Genomic DNA, 16,897 nt, shown 5'->3' on the forward strand with positions numbered 1-16,897 from the left:
CCTAGATTTGGGTGATTCTTTGGCAAAGGCCTGGGTGAGGCTCGCCCAAATCTTGGTGATATTGCGCCCTTGCTCAGACCTAGCGATGGCGCTCGCCCTTGCGTGGGGCTTGTGAGGCATAACCTAGGGTTGGGGAGGCTCACTAGCCACAAGTGAAGGTCGACATTGCCTAGATTTGGGCAAGCCTTGCTGGCCTTATTTGAGGCATTGTCCAGATCTAGGTGAGCCTTGCTCAGATGTCGCTTGGGCTAGTGAAGGCCCCCCTCCGCTACCTACAATTGATGACCTTGCTTGCTATGACATCCTGAAATTTGACCCCGTCCTGATAATATGAAATGAGCATTTCGTTGACGCACCTATGGTCTCATTTCTCTGAGTTGGCTACTCATGAGTTAACTAACCTATTAGGTGAAGCCATCAAGGGATATAAACGCGACAAACTTGAGAATTCGATCGGAAATCGATCACTCGACCATGACAATCGGCAAGGGCCAATACTACATCGTTATAATTGAAATGTGATTGGATATCGGTTGATTCGACGGAAGCACGTCATTGCGGATGATTCCGCATGATTACGAAATTTACGTCAAACGACATTAACCCGATTTTTTGTCGATTTTATACTCGGTAACCGTAATTGAAACATTGCGATTTTTACGACAACTGAGAGTTGACTACGAGTTGAAGATGTACAAACGTGGATTGAAAATTATCGACCATAGGTTAAATGTAATAAAATCCCTAAAAACTACCCGATATGTTAGGTTGTACTAAAATCACGTTTGATCGATTTTAACCCCAAAATTAAATTCAGTTTTGAGAATCGAATGTTCGAGCATGTCACGATTCGTTTTTAGGACATCGTCTTATATTTCGGAGAAATTTCATCGAGCTTGGGATTTTGCGGAAAAATAAAAATCGGCAAAAAGAAACGTGAAGAAATTCGTATGGGCTTCTGAATTTCTGCATTTGGCCACCAAAAAGGCCTTAAATGGTGAACAAAGAAGATGAAAATTGCAATTGGATTGAGCCTTGACTTTGGGGGCATAACACTTAGTGTTTAGGATATTTTCCCTTGAGTTCTTGGCTTCCTCTCTCTCTCAATTTTCCCTTCCCCTTTCATGCGTACACACCCTCTGTCGCCCACCTCCCTTCTCTCCTTCCTCTCTTCTTCTCTTCTTCTTCTTCTTCTTCTTCTTCTTCTTCTTCTTCTTCTTCTTCTTCTTCTTCTTCTTCTTCTTCTTCTTCTTCATTTCTTTGTTGCTACATCTTCATCTCATCTTCACCGCTACTGCCCCTCTTCCATTATCCACCACCATTTAATTAACCACCAACCCTTCTCCAGTTCCCTTTGTTCTTACTGCCACTGCCACATCCCACCATCTCATACTTCACCAGCCCACCAAACAACCCACAACTCTTCTTCTTCTTCATTTCTTTGTTGCTACATCTTCATCTCATCTTCACCGCTACTGCCCCTCTTCCATTATCCACCACCATTTAATTAACCACCAACCCTTCTCCAGTTCCCTTTGTTCTTACTGCCACTGCCACATCCCACCATCTCATACTTCACCAGCCCACCAAACAACCCACAACTCCACGCCAACAGCCCCTCTTGTCCAGTGATCTCACCTCACGGCCATAGCAGCTCACCCTTCCACCGGTCTAGCATCCTCCTCAGCTGCAGTCAGCTCGGTCCAACCCTCCAAGCTGAACTGACCAGCCACCTTAGCCCTTAATCCAAAGCAGAAGCAGAAACAGTTTTTCTAGCAAACTGTGAGCTTACAAGGCTTTTTCAGCCTCATCCGGGCCTCCATTGGTGACGCCATAGGCTCGAGTCTTGGTTGCCTTCGCATCACCATTGTGTGAACCCGTCACCTCACTAATTCGGTGAGTTAACTCTTTAATCCTTGATTAAGTTATTAATTGCACTTAAGGGGTTAGATGAGTTCTAATTAGCTTAGTTTAATTAGCATTAAGTGATATTAGCTTTAAGATGGATTAGTGTTAATCTAGTTTGATTAGATAAGCTTAATATGAATTAATGTTAATCTAATTTGTTAGATTATCACTAATGAGGGTAGTTTAGTCTAATTTGGTGGATTTCTCCCGAATCAATCTACTGGACGCTCGCCGTTTGCCATTTTTGTGGATCGAAATGTGCTATGATTTTGAAGTTAACTCATTCTTGAAAAGTGTTCTAGACATCTTCAAATATGGCATATATTTTACTCAAAATTTTATGGATTTAAAAGAATGAGATTGCAGCTTCGTTTTAATCAAAACAGAACTTTCGTTTGTGTTGGAACTTGTGACCTTTTAGTGTTCAATGGATTTTTATCAACTTTTAGGGTTCGATTTTCGAAAGGTTTCCTTTACAAAATATTTTTTTTCACATTTTGTAATTTAACATAGTCAAATTTCAGATCAAACAGACAAGTTTTGGATTTCGAACCAAGCTGGTTTTGGAAAACATGATTTTTTTAAATGGACACAGTTTTGGTAACATATTTAGTGAATTACTGCTCTTAATCTAGAAAGATCTAGGTTAAGGTGTCTACTTGAAAAATTTTCATTTATGCGTTCTTTATAACATATTCAAATTTGAGAATTTTTCAAGCTTGTTTAATTATGTTTCTGGAATTAAATTCGGAGGCGTGCAAGTGGCCTAGTTTCTGCCGGTTAGGACCGATTGTGGTTTTGTAGTTGTCGTGGGTATCTTGCTTGTTGGGAAATGAATATGTTGTCACTTGGTTGATGTTTGGTATGCCGAGAACATATGTGTGATATCATGAGGTTGATTGCTCCATGTTGGTTGTTTATTACTATTGCAAAATATGACCTCTTGGACTATTAAATAAAAAATAAATGAGGCGTCGGGTCTAGACACCAAAACTTATTTGCCCAATAAAATAACGAGGTTTTAAACTAGATATGTGAAAATTTTAACGGATTAATTTTGAGTACGTGAGCACCTAGAATTTATTTCTAAAGGTTTTGAACAAAAAAAAAAAAGGATTACTAAGGTTGGTTTTTAAAAGAGGGTGGTTGGAAAAGAAATTATAAAAAAAATATGGTGTCGAATTTGGATGCAAAGTTTTATGTGCTCAACAAAACGATGAAGTTTTATACTAGATGCGTATAAAGTTTTGCGAGTTAATTTCAAATATGGGACCCTGTGCAAATTTATTTCGGAGAGTTTGAACAAACAAAAAAGGGTGCCAAGTGAATTTTAAAAAGGGAGGTTTTTGGGGTTCTTGGCTACATGTTGGAAGCTAAGAGTTGTCTTGGTTGATGAGGCGCCTACATGGTTAGGTTAATTAAGTAGTTCAGTTTAGTTAATCGTGATTTATCTATTTAATTGTAATTTATTTAATTAATTATAATTAGCATAAATTGTGACGGAATAGCTGTTTTGCACAATTTCACGCTGATCGTCATGGTTGAGTTTATATGTGAAATTGATTGCTTATTTGTGTAATTGTCATTGTGGATTATTATTGCAAAAATTGGATTTATGTTATTTAAATAGAAAAATACCGGGTGTCGGTTTTTGACGCTAAAAATATTTTATGCACTATATAAAATTGTGGAATTTTGAAAAGAGAGTATATTGCATTTTATAATTCGATTTGATCATGTGACCATGCGCAATTATTTTACTTGGTATTTCTAATATGAAGAAAATTGACCAAGTTAATTATTTGAAATGAGAGTATTTAAGTACAAAGTAGATGTTCTTGGCCAAATATGGATGTGCGTGTGATCATTGTTAGAACCTGTCACCCAGCGGGAGTTTGGGGATGATGCCTGATTTATCAAATGCCCAGTGGGGGTCCGGATGCCGAGTCGCGGTTGAGGCCCGACCGATACTCCTTTATGGAATGCCGTTTAAGTGGGGGTCCTAGACGTTGTCGTGCTCAATGAGGTGGGACAGTGCTCGATTTTTATCGGATGCCCGGCAAGGGTTTGGATAATCGCCGACTGGGAAGTTGGTTGTGGCCCGAGGGGTCGTAATAACTGAAACACGCCTTAGTGATGTGATAGTTGTGCCTTATTATGGGGTAAAATTGTGTGGCATGGAATGGGATATGTCATAACAATTTTATCTTATAATCGAGAGCCATGTGATTAATTGATATGTGAAAGTGAGGTGTTTCGGTTGTTGGTTACACTTGCTGCGTTTATAAGTGCATATGTGTTGAACTAATGTGCAGGGATGTGCTGAAGTGAGGTAAGTCGGTGTGCGATGTCTATCTTAGGCCGCCTCTAAGTGAATTCTCATCCTAATCGAGGTTTAGGGTGTTGACTCGCTGAGATATTGTCTCACCCCGTTGTGGTTTAAATTTTTCAGGTCTCTAGGATGGAGAATCCAGAGTCGGCATCGAAGGGATCTGAGTATAGGTCGGTTAGGACTTCTTTTGGGAGACAAACCTTTGTATATGAACCTGTAAGTTTAACTCGGTTTGTTTTTTTTTTTTTTTTTTGTGACCCAGGGAACCTCTGTGCGCCGTCTTCGCTTGGAGTAAACCCTGAAGGGAGTAGAGTCACCACCACCCTTACTCCTTGGATAAGTCATGAGTTCCTTTCCAACAAGGCAGGCGACGTAGGGATTCAAACTCTGGACCTCTCGCGAAAGGAACCAATGCCAAACCACTACGCCACCACCACGGGTGGTTTTAACTCGGTTTGTTTATAAAGTGTGGTTTGTGAAAATTATTGTCTTGCTTTTACTATCTCATGTGTTTGTTTATTGGTTGGGTAATTATGAGTTCTCTTTCGCATGTGCATAAAATGAATGGGTCGGCGACGAGTCTTGGGAATGTCACAATTTAATCGACTGTTGAGGGATGTGCACGTGCCTGGGGTTGGGGCATGACACTAGCCCTCTTCAACGGTGGCTGGGCATGCCCTTGATGGCAGCAACGGCGTGCCTCAGCAACAACCATGCCATATAAGATAGTCAGTATTTACGTTATTAATTTCTAACTAAAATTGATTAGAATGACTATATTGTCATATTGTCAAATAAATAAATAAATAAATAAATATATATATATATATATAATTAAATTGGCTAAATTAAAATATTCATGATTAAATTGGCATTTCTACACTAGGTTTAGCTATTTTTTTAAAATTCCTAATTATTTGAAAAGGGACATCCAGCCCTTGTAAATAATGCAATATAACTTGTTGAATCACAAAATTATCACATTTTTATAGATACCCCACTTAGTATTTTTTAAACACGAAGTTCATGTATTAAAATTCATTTCCCCTTAGAAACCAGAAATCAAATTCCCTGGTTTCAAATAATGGAGGAGACGGTTCGGTCGCTACAATAAAAGCAATGGAGCCATCGTCACATTTTCATTTACCTTGCATTTCTTTTTCAATTTGGAAGAGAGAGTGCTTCTCAGCCATGCCACGCTTGCTTAGGCCTACTCTCCTAATGTTGATTGCTTTCCTTTTAAGGCCAATAGTAACCGTCAAGCACTACTGATTTTTTTTTTCTCTCTCTCTTTCTTCTTTATGTTTTCCTTCCATCTGAATGGAAGTCGAAACTAACGATTGAAGGTCCTAAATCTTCGGGAGTCTCTTGGTTTCAACAATTTCATGATAGGAAAATTGATACATATGATCTTCAAACTTTAGTCCAAGTGCAATATCACTCCTAAACTTTTTATTTATTTAATGTGGTCATTGAATTTTAGCTCAATATGCAATGTCATCCTTGACTTTTAATTTGTCAAATGTGATTCCTAAAATTTTAGTATATATTCAATTTAATCCCTAACTATGCAAAAATGTTCAATGATGTCCTTTCATTAAATATTTTCATAGAAAACTTAAGGAATAAATTGAATATGTACCAAAAGTTCAAGAACCATATTGAACGAATTAAAACTTTATGAATCACGTTACACTTCGTATCAAAAGTTCAAAAATCACATTTAATAAATAAAATTTCAATAATAACATTGTATATTAGGCCAAAATTCATGGATTATTTTTGTAATTATCCCTTGATAATAGTGTTTCAATCAATGGGAAGGACAGGTGCAATTTGTCTTCTAGTGAAATGGCCAAAAAAGGAAAATCGACCTGTTTAAGAAAATAAAAATGATCGGAGACAAATGAGAGAACTTTACGCAGCTCCTGGTATATTGTGCATAAAGCAAATTACGTATCTCCTCTGTCCCGTATTTAATTTATAATTTCAGTAAACACCAATAAGATGCAATAGCTAGTAATATATATTAGTTGAACAACACATAAGTACCCGACTTTCATAATGAGATTGCAAAATGGCACTTTCTTGTAACCAAAACATAGTGAAAAAAAAAAAAAATCAAATATTAGCAACATTTTCAGTCTTCTTATTCCGTTCCTTGTTTTCATCCTCCAAATGGTTACCGCAAGAAATTACTCTTTCTGCTTAAAGTTGGCTTAACACAAACTGAAACACTCCACCAACTTTAATCATCCACCACTCTTGCAGTCGAAGCATTTGGTGGCGATCTCACACTAACCTCATCCCCACCGACGCTATTCCTTTGAGACTTCAACTTGGCATCATCCAAATAATGTTGGTACACATAAGAAGCGAACCCCCAAATGGCCAAGATCATAGCCATCACCTTGACCCCATCCATCCTCTCCCCAAAGAACACGGCCGCGAAAATGGGCAAAATTGGCAACCCCACTGCACTAATCGAGTTCGAGAACAAAGACGACACGTCTAATATCAACCCCATCATGCCGATCCTGAACACTTGCCAAGCAACTGCTATCCCGACCAAGTTCATCACATAGCTCACCTTCCCAAGCTCATACCCATTCATCTCTCTCCCTAAATGCTTCCACTCACCACTCCCAAACAATCCTACCATTATAATCACACTAGCCACTAAAGATTGGCACACAAGCATGTCCAAAACTGCCCTAAATATCTCCTTCTTGATGACCCTCCTAAAGAAAAATTGGGTCAAGGATAGTAAAAGACCATAAGCAACTGATGCCCGATGGTGCACACAAACCCCAGTGCATATTTCGCTTTGGAGACCCCCTTGGTGTCTTCTAAATTTGATTGGCACGCAAGGAGGGTTGAGGAGATTGTCAGGAGGACTAGGGAATTGGTGATGTATGGGGTGAACTTTTAGGCATTTAGGAAGAAGGAGAATAGGGCACTAAAGACCAATTGGGAGGAGCGAACGAGGAAGTAGGTTGAGACAGGGAGGTACAAGAGTCCAAGTGAGCATAAATAGCAATGTAGGGCCAGAATTATGCCTAGAGAGAGGTACACGAGAGCAAGTCTCTTGAGAGAGGGTGATTGGGAATGAGATTGAGCTTGTGGGTGTGGGTGTGGGCGTGTTTCCATGTGAGGGTTACTGGGGTTTCTAGGTGTGGGGATCAAGTAGAGAAGGAGGAGGATTGGGAAGCCCACTAGTGGGACAAGTGTGACAAGCCACTTGCTGTTGCCTCCTTTGTTGTAGTAGAGCCTCCCAAGGAGTGTGCCCACCGATTGGCCAGAGAGCACAAAGAATGAGCAAAGAGCCACTCTAATCCACCACTAGAAGTTCTTGGTTTGAGGGGTTATTGTTGCTTGATTATTGTTAATGATGCTTGTGGGGTGGGGTGAGTTCTCTCCTTTGTTTCTTGCATCACCTGGTCATAAATTGAATTGCAATTCAATTAAGGATTTTAATTAGTAAGAGAAAAAGAAGGTAAATGGCATATAAACGGAAATTGGGTCCAAATAAATTTGATGACTAGCCACAATAAATCAAAAGGCGTGACTATTCTGTCTACAACCTGGTTCATTATTTAGTGAGCACATTACATCTTCTATCAAACGCATGAATTAATTAGTCATATACTTGTAATTTATGAGCAAGCAAAGTAACATGCATCAAAACTAGGCAATCGTAGTTGATGAATGATTACGAGCTTTCTCGTCAAATGCCAGCCATATATATATCTACCAAAAATTTCAGATCATTGCCATATAAAGTGAAAGCACATATACTATATTGTAGACATGTGCGTGTACTATGCATTTATGTATAAATTACGTATAATTGGAAATATATATTTATAGTAGCAAGAATATATCCTTCAATTCTAGTGAAATAATATAATAAAGGTTACCTATACGAATACATCAATTTTATTGGCCATGTGACCCCAAATTTAAGGGCTTTGGTATAAGAACCGTCTACGAGTTTACCTTGATCATGCAAAAAGGATGACATTTGCTGCGGAAATGATGACGCAAAGGAAATCACTTTCCCGAAAGACTTTCTAATCAGTTGGCAGAGTCAACATGTAAAGGGTATTTATCAAATTATCATAATGAATATTGATCGTTAAGAAGTCTATGATGCTAATCTTAGTTCCATCCATTTGGAATAAAATAATGGGCAAATGATTATGTGTTAATTAAATTTGACAAACTTTCAGACAAACTGTAACTTTAAAATTGTCAATCAAGCATGTTCTAACTCTTTTAACTGAGTATAGTTTTTTACTTTAACAATGAGAAAGCCTGCCTTCCTTCTATAGTCTCAAACCATGAAAATGGCCCAAAAATAAAATTATTTATATTTAATGTTGTCGAAAATCAAATCCGTACCATGGCCTACCCATAATACATCATGTATAATTTTCTTGAACTAATATAGAAGTTGAGGTTGGTCGGCAATAATAGTCTGCAAAATTGTCACTTCCTATCAATTTTGAGTTAAATCATGTTGTGTCAAGTCATATATTGAAAATGATTCATTCGAAAGTTCATACAAAATATCAACAAAATTGCATAAAAACCAAGATAAGAAATTAAAGAAAGACGGTTCACTGGACAACCTACCTAGGACCCACCCTAGAGATCTATGAGAAAGCAATAAAATAGTATAGTAGGCACACATGGTTGGTAAAAGGCACTTGTATTTTGGCTTGTCCAGGAGAAGAAGCAGGAGTTAAAAGTCCTACGATTCATCAGAAGTCCAGGAGTAGGAGCTCATGGTGTTGACGGGATTAGCTCGTTCAAATTTTCATACATTAGTAAATTCTTCAAGAGTTGGACTTACCCACGATGTGGAGTTGTAGTTCTTGAGGACGATGATGAGCTAACTCTCCCATGAGAACCCAGAAGAGAGCGATAAGATATTATGGAAGCTGAGAGAGGGTTAAAGCAGAATCCAACGAGAGATGAAAGAAGAGGAGGTGATTTATATATGCTTGATAATTATCTTGTTTCGTCAAGGAAAAAAATTATTAATCAGTCAAATGGAAAATGAAACTCGTATCTCCTTTACTGCTAGTCACTTTTTACGGAAACATACAAACTTCCAAATTGTTAGGTGAAACATTCAAGCTGCACATGCACTGTGATTAACTTATGGTAGTGACCCTCGATAATTAAAGAATGACTGCACCATGTGAACATTGTGAAGTCAGCCCATAATAGCCTAAAAGGGCTGCATTTAGTAGTCCCAAGTTCAATCCAGATAAGATAACAAATATCTGGTGTTTGACGATGTCTTTCACGCTGGAAATTCTTGAATAAAATGCTATATAAGAATCTCAGAACAAGAGTGGGATAAATCCGGATTGGATAAAAAAATCTCAAAAATATATTAACAAATTATGTTATCTTCCGACATGGAGTGACAGAGTGAAGCTTCCAGCTAACATCAAGGACCAACCCACAATTCTTGTCACTCTTGCGGATGTTTCTTTGCTCTCCAATTGATCCATTCAGGAACCATCAATTATTCTTAACCTGCTTGTGTTCTTATCAAAACAATTTTGAACCTCTCTGCAGTTCGATTACCCAAAATGAAGAATCCATTGAACTGACCTTCTCACCAGAATGATCCTCTCCCCCTCCTCCACCAAACCCAATTTACCGTTATGATCGTTCATATCATCAAACTCCTTTGATAAATTGTCGCTATTAGTTTTCCCAGATTCAACCCTGTCCTAAACTCCTCCATTGTTGTTTTCACCATTGCCGCTGACAGCCCCCATGATGCGATTGTCATCACCCTAGAGATGCTGAGAGACACGATCGAGAGGAGGGAGGGGGAGAGGGATGAAGCCAACTATTGGCGCACGATAGATGGGGCAGGTGGTATAGGCTTAAGCTAGTAGGACGGAGTAGGCAGTCGGGGGAGCAGAAGTCGGGGCAATCGTAGAGTCAGGAGGCATCACAATAGCTCAGACATGAGGCGGTTCGATTTGCCCAAGAGGCTACGAGAGAGAGGAACTTCCGCTGGCTCATCGCTCTTACCAAGACAGTAGGCCTCGAAGAGTGAAGGTACAATGTACAAGGTCGATCACTCGGAAGATTTTTATAGATTTTAAAAAATTCTCGATTCTATTTTGAGTTGCACTAAACATTTCGTGAAATTTTTTACAACTTGGAGAATATTTGAGACTTTTAATTCCACTTTATCATATAAAATCTAAATTTTAAGCACCAAATAGGATGGTATGTATATTGCTCGGGAAATGTAATTGGTTGGTCATGTTAACCGCGTGACAAACCCATAAACTATTTTTTTAGCATAAAAAACCATAAACTATTTTTGTTATGTAGAGAGACAGGGTGAAAAGGAGAAGGAAAGGAAAAAGAGAAAGTAAGTATGGAACGTCCAAATGAACGAACTAACATATCAAATCTGAAATTATTAACTTAATATCCATATCTTTCAACTTTTTAATAGTCACGTGTGTTGGAGAAATATCTCAAAGAATTTTGATGATCCCAAAACTATTGTTAGTATAATATTTATTATGATACTTGTAGATGTTCGTGATAGAATGTAAAAATAGAAGTGATATCTAAGACGGAGAAAAGATCACAAATCTGTTCAGTTCATAAACAGCATCAACAGATTAAAAGAGCAGTTGATGATAATATTTATGTCAATGTTATAGATATCATGCCATTGGTGATGTTGGAGCAACGACCATTCCAAATGATTGTTGCGTAAATCCAATATAGCCATTGTCATTTGAAGATGCACACCAAAAGAACCGAAAGATATTAGAGAACTAGAAACAAGCTTTCTATCAGACTTGTTAGAGCCATTAGCAATGGGACAGTAGCAGAAGCTATTTCAAGCAAGCTTGCAAATGTTTAAGAAAAAGGATTATAGGGGCAATTGTAACTCTAAACAACAGCCCTAACAGAACTCTAACAGCTCCTTAATTCTGTAAGAAATCTCCAACGGGAAGATTGAAGATGGGAAGATGGCTATATAATAGAAGATCCTTCAAACCAAAATGTTAGATGTGCAATATAAAAAATCCAAAATTCTTTTGAAAGCTGTGTTCTTAATGAAAAGCGTTTCATTTAAGATATTAACTATAGTGTTCTCATGTGACATCCTGAAATTTGCAATTCTGTTTTCAATTTAATAAATCGGGCCTTTCATCGACGCGCTTATAGTGCTATTCTCAGAGCTGATCACCCCGAGATAACTAAACTATTTGGGGGAAGTCATTAAGGAATTTTAATACAATAGACTTGGGAATTCGACCATGAATCAATTACTCGACCGTGCTCATCTGCAGAGATCATTATGGCATAGTTAAAAGTCGACTAGAGATCAGAGATAGGTTGGTTTGATTGAGATATATGGTTAAACGTGGGTGATTTGACCAAATTGAAAAATTCTCATTGATCGGCACTAGACTGATTTTTTTGTCGATTTGGTACCCCTGTGTTCGTATTTGAATCCTTGAAATTTTCACAACCACCGAGAGTCACCAATGTGTTGAAAAGGTTCATTGTGGCTTGAAGAAAATCTACCACGGGTTATTTGCACAAAAAATTTATGAAAGCTACCCAGTAGCCAAGGTTACGCTAAAATCGTGTCAGATTAAAATTAACCGTGAATTTGAATCCGATTTTAGAAATTGAAAGTTCTGTCATGTCATGAGTCATTTTAAGAATGTCGACTTAGTCTCCGAAGATTTTTCTGCAAATCGAGGTTTTGTTGGAAAAAGTCGATATATGGCCGCTTTCGACCATAAAATGCATATGGCTGTTTTTTTTATCATGAAATTAGGATGCGATTGGGATTAATTGGTGAGGAAAAATATCAATTGGATCCATGACTCGATAATAGAATTTATAGAAACCAAAATGAGTTGATTCAATGAGGATTGAATTTCAATTTAAGCCAAAAGCCTTCAAAGTTCGTATGCCCCCCTTGCCCACAACTTATGGACCAACTCAAGACTTCTAGATGAAGCAATTGGTCTGGAAAATCTGAGGGAAAGCCAGCCATGGTGGTAGGACCCTTCAAGGAGACCAAAGGGATAGGAAGAGAGCACATTGGACCCCCCCCCAAAGCAAGCTTGTCCCCTTCTCCCCCTCCTTCTCTCTCACATCGTCGAACAGCCCCCATTCCAACTGATGAAGCCTTAAAAAATTCTAGCAAACCGAGCCTCCCTCCTCCCTCCTTCATCATAACCACCCACCAAGCCGCTAGACAGCCACTGCGAGCCGTTGCGTCACCATCACGCCTCGCAAGCCAGCCACTTGTTCGCGCCCATTGTCCCGCCTCTCTGCTCGATGTCCCAGCACCTCCGTCCGTCTTGGTTGCTGCCTGAGGCCTTCGGACCACCGTACGCCGCCGTTCTGCCGCCGTGAAGCCCCGCTTGGTCTCTGTTGCAACCTTGCCATTCATCCCTGCCCGTCTCCGCCTTAGTTGAGTCACCAACCAGCTTGTTTAGCTAGCCACAGAAGCGAACAATAGTGGGTCCCAAGCCACTGTTTGACCCGTTTTTGTGGCCTTCCGAACCTCGAAAGGCACACCCGATTTGGAGTTTCTCAACCTCGTCGCATCCCTGTCGTTTTGATTTGAGCGGATCTTTAATCAAGTGAGTTTAACTCACTAATCCTCACTTAGTTAGTTAATGACGTTTAAGAGCTGATTAGTTTAGACTAAGTATGGATTAAGTGGATAGTTTAAATAGATTAACAATTTAATTGATCGTTATTGCATGTTAGGTGGTTAAAGTAGTGTAATTAGAACCTAGACAAGTTCTAGTATTTATCTAGAGTGGTTCGAAAATTTTTCAGGCTTGTCTCGGCTTTTATTTAGGCTTTTCCAGCCTAAGTTGCTATTTTTGGTATTTAATAATTAATTTCCGTAATTATTTAATTAATTAATTATTTTCCGGAAATTAAACCGGGATAGCCGGTGACTGGAATTTTATGTTGATTGCAGTGGTGTAATATGTTTATTTGATTGACTGTTATTTTGTGCTAATTGGGTGTTGTTTACAATTTTGGGAAATTATCCCAAAATTTATTAATTTCAGTATTTAATTAAAAAATCACTGGGCGTTGGTTTATAGTGCCAAAAATGTTTTTATCGATTATATAATTAGTGGGATTTAATAAAATAAAGATATTCTATTTTTTGCAGAGGCCGATTGTGTACTCATATACGATTATTTTTATCAGGTATGATAAAAGTGGTGAAATAATCGGGTTGGGTAGAATGGTATACTATATTAGCCAAATGGCTTGATATATCAACTTAGAGTGAGTAGTATACCCTAAGTATCGCACAGCTTTGGTGAGCAATTGAGTATCGTACAACTTTAGTGAGCAATTGAGTATCGCACAGCTTTGGTGAGCAATTAAGTATTGCACAGCGTTGGTGAGCAATTAAGTACCGCACATCTTTGGTAAGAATTATCCGTATACTATATCAGTAGGAGGGCTTAGATATATCAACTTAGAGTGAGCAGTATACGTGGTTGTTACCTTTTGGTGAGCATTTCTATCTATCTTCAGCTTAGGGTGAGCAGTCCTGATTTGATAGGACCTAATAGATAGTATTGAGTGGTTTGACCGAGAAGTGATCATGATAACATAAAATCGACTGAGTCGATTGATCGATGGCTCGATCTGATTTGATTGGATGATATGGTTTGTGAGTATTTGAATTAAATTAATTTGCAAGAAGGAGTGGAGGCACAGGTAAGTCCTTTGACTCGTATTTGTGCTTGGGCAGCTCTTGGGGAATATTTTTTTCCTAGTCGGGACTTAGGGGATTGAACTCGCTGAGAAGTCGTCTTACCCCGTTATGGGATAACATTTTCAAGTCATTAGATGACAGTTCCTTCTGATCATTTTGGATAGTTGAAGAAGGTCACAGAACATAGGTCTTACATTCCGCTGCATGGGAGCGCTAGGGCCTAGACCTATGAGCTGGTAAGGTCCATAGTTTGATCGATGTAGGTCTACCTAAAAAGGTACCCCACCGATACAAATCATGGTATCGCTAGGCTCAAGATGGCTAGAGAGAAGGTCCTATACCGGAATCTAAGATACCTCTGTATGTGCTGGAGGTTGCTTTTGGGAAAGGCATAGCAGATCCTTCTAGAGGTTCGGTGGTAGACACGGTAGACCTGAATCTTGAAGATCTTGGAAGTTCGGTGTATTCAGCTACAGGCTCAAATGTTAGTGAGGATGTGGAGCAGTAGGAAGATTAGTAGCTGTTTGCAAACCTCCCCTTGTTTTGTAGACTTTGCATCTATATATTGACTTGGTTTGTATATGACTTGTTATGATATGTACATATAAGTGTGTTGTTGGTTTTCAAAATTGTGACCTTACTTTCTTAACCCATCTTATTGTTGTCTGGGGATTATTTATTTGCTTCCACATGTGCATTAAAATGAGGTTGACGACGCGTCTTGGGATATTGCTATTCAATTGACTGGAAAGGGATGGGCATGCGCTCGGAGAATTGAGGGCATGACATCTCACTAGCTTATAATTGTGTAAAAGATCACATGTTTACAATGACAGCAACACCTAAAACCTGATAGTGTGATCTATTATGTGATAGGATTGGTGTTTGTTGATTATAACTTGTCTTGTAGATTACTAGTACAATTTAGACCGTCTTGTGGTTGTTAGTGTGGATAACAGATGTAGGATTGAAGGATAAAGTAAAATCACTTTATATTGTTATGTGCTCTTATTTCTCTCACTCTTACTTGCACTGGCACTCAACTCTTTCACGATTTTTTTAAAATATCTGCTCGACCTAATCCTTAAAGAGTAGCTAACAATTTCTGCATAACTATCAAAATATTTCATAACCCATTTACCCCTCTTTTATGTTGCATTGTTAGCCCCAGAAACGTGTATGTAAAATTTTGCTGTAGAATTGACGTGTTAAATAACAAGATGGGCCAAAGGTTGATATTAAACATGCGGATGATATTCAATCCTTAGTAGAAGTTCGTTAAATTATTCAAGTATATTAACGTGGTAGGTCAATCGTAACTTGCCACCTAGCGTTTCCCTTTATCTGTTGTTGCAGTGTCCGAACGCTGAACTAATTTGATAGGAACAATGATGTTTGATTTTAAAACTGTGTATATTTCCTAGAATTTTAGGTAAAGTAGAGTGATGTTTCTGAGGTCACGCTCAAACCAAGGGAAATGGACCTCAAAACATGTAATGATCTTGATAGTTGTCTTGTTAGTTCATGTGAGTTGAGATTTACACGGATGTCATTATGCCAAACAGATTTATCCTTTTAATATAAAGATGATCTCAGTAGCTCAAGATTAGACGTTATGTTATGAAAGGTCAAACCACATGAAGGCTAGGCAAAAGCTCATTCCTAAGCGGAAGCTTTATCACTTGGCCTTCCCCAATTTTCTATCTCATTGAGCCAAAAAAAAAAAAAAAAAAAAAAAAAAAAACAAAGTAATAAAAAGTAAATAAGGGTGCGAGGTCAAAAGATTTCAGTGGTCACAATTACATCGTTAATGATAGGAATTAACCGCACCTTCCGTAACAAGATTCAAAATGCAAACCCCCGAGAAATGCAGGGAAAAGTTTGTTTGTTTGTTCTTTTTAAATAAAAAAGATGCATTTCTAATGAGAGGAAATTCCAACTCATCACTTATGTCCTATCACTGCTGACTTGGTGATCCACATTAGCTAAAAAACCTACGTGACTTAGTGCTCCACTTTCACGGGAGGTTTACATTGATTCTAGGTTTGGTGTTTTATCTAAGGGATCAAACAAGCTCTTAACTATTCGTTTTAGTGCTCTATCCCCTTAGGGGAAGTTGAATCCCTTCCACATCTTCTTGAAAGAGAAAGGTCGCCCTACATTTCAACACTCTATACCCTCTTCGGTGTTTCCTCCAAGCGATCAAACAAGCTCTTAAACAATTTGTTTTAGTGTTCTATCCCCTTTGGGAAGTTGAACCCCTTGCACATCTTCTTGAAAGAGAGAGGTCGCCCTTGTATACAGAAAATTGGGTTCTCTAAACTCTAGATCATTGGAAAATCGAGCCCAAAATTATTGTACACTGTGACAACCCGACCAAGTTCATTCCATAAGGCTGAAACTCATTCTCGAATTGGAGGCAATTTTAATGACATAGTGTAACTTACTTATGCTATTTATAGTTATTATAAGCACTAGTTGAGCACGATCCTTTATGCTCTAATAATGGTTATCTACTGAGAATTACAACTTTTGTGATCATCGGGATAATTAACTTACAATCATACATTCGTGTCAATCAATTATATTTCCAACACTCAGCTAAATTTTCAATAGCTGGCTGCCAATGACCTCCATCAACTAGTGAAGGCCCATTTTGATAACTCCTGCGTTATTCACTGTCCTTCGCTTCACTAGCGAGTTGCCGATCCCTTTTAATTTGTCGACTGTTTTATTCATAGATGACTTATTGTTTTGATCAAACTTTGCTTTTATAAACTAATATTTGCTACTTGTCGATAATATTTTTGATAATAACCATAAGTTAATTATTTTTTAGTGTCAATAGATCCTAACCTGGAATTATTCTTGTTAATTCTTAT

General features: G+C 38.3%; 1 pseudogene; it reads right to left on the minus strand.

The window, feature by feature from the left end:
* Positions 1-6,488: 6,488 nt before the first annotated feature.
* LOC104442545 lies at positions 6,489-12,713 on the minus strand (annotated as a pseudogene).
* Positions 12,714-16,897: the final 4,184 nt, after the last annotated feature.

The sequence above is a fragment of the Eucalyptus grandis genome, chromosome 4 (assembly GCF_016545825.1).
Source record: "Eucalyptus grandis isolate ANBG69807.140 chromosome 4, ASM1654582v1, whole genome shotgun sequence".
Taxonomy (NCBI): domain Eukaryota; kingdom Viridiplantae; phylum Streptophyta; class Magnoliopsida; order Myrtales; family Myrtaceae; genus Eucalyptus; species Eucalyptus grandis.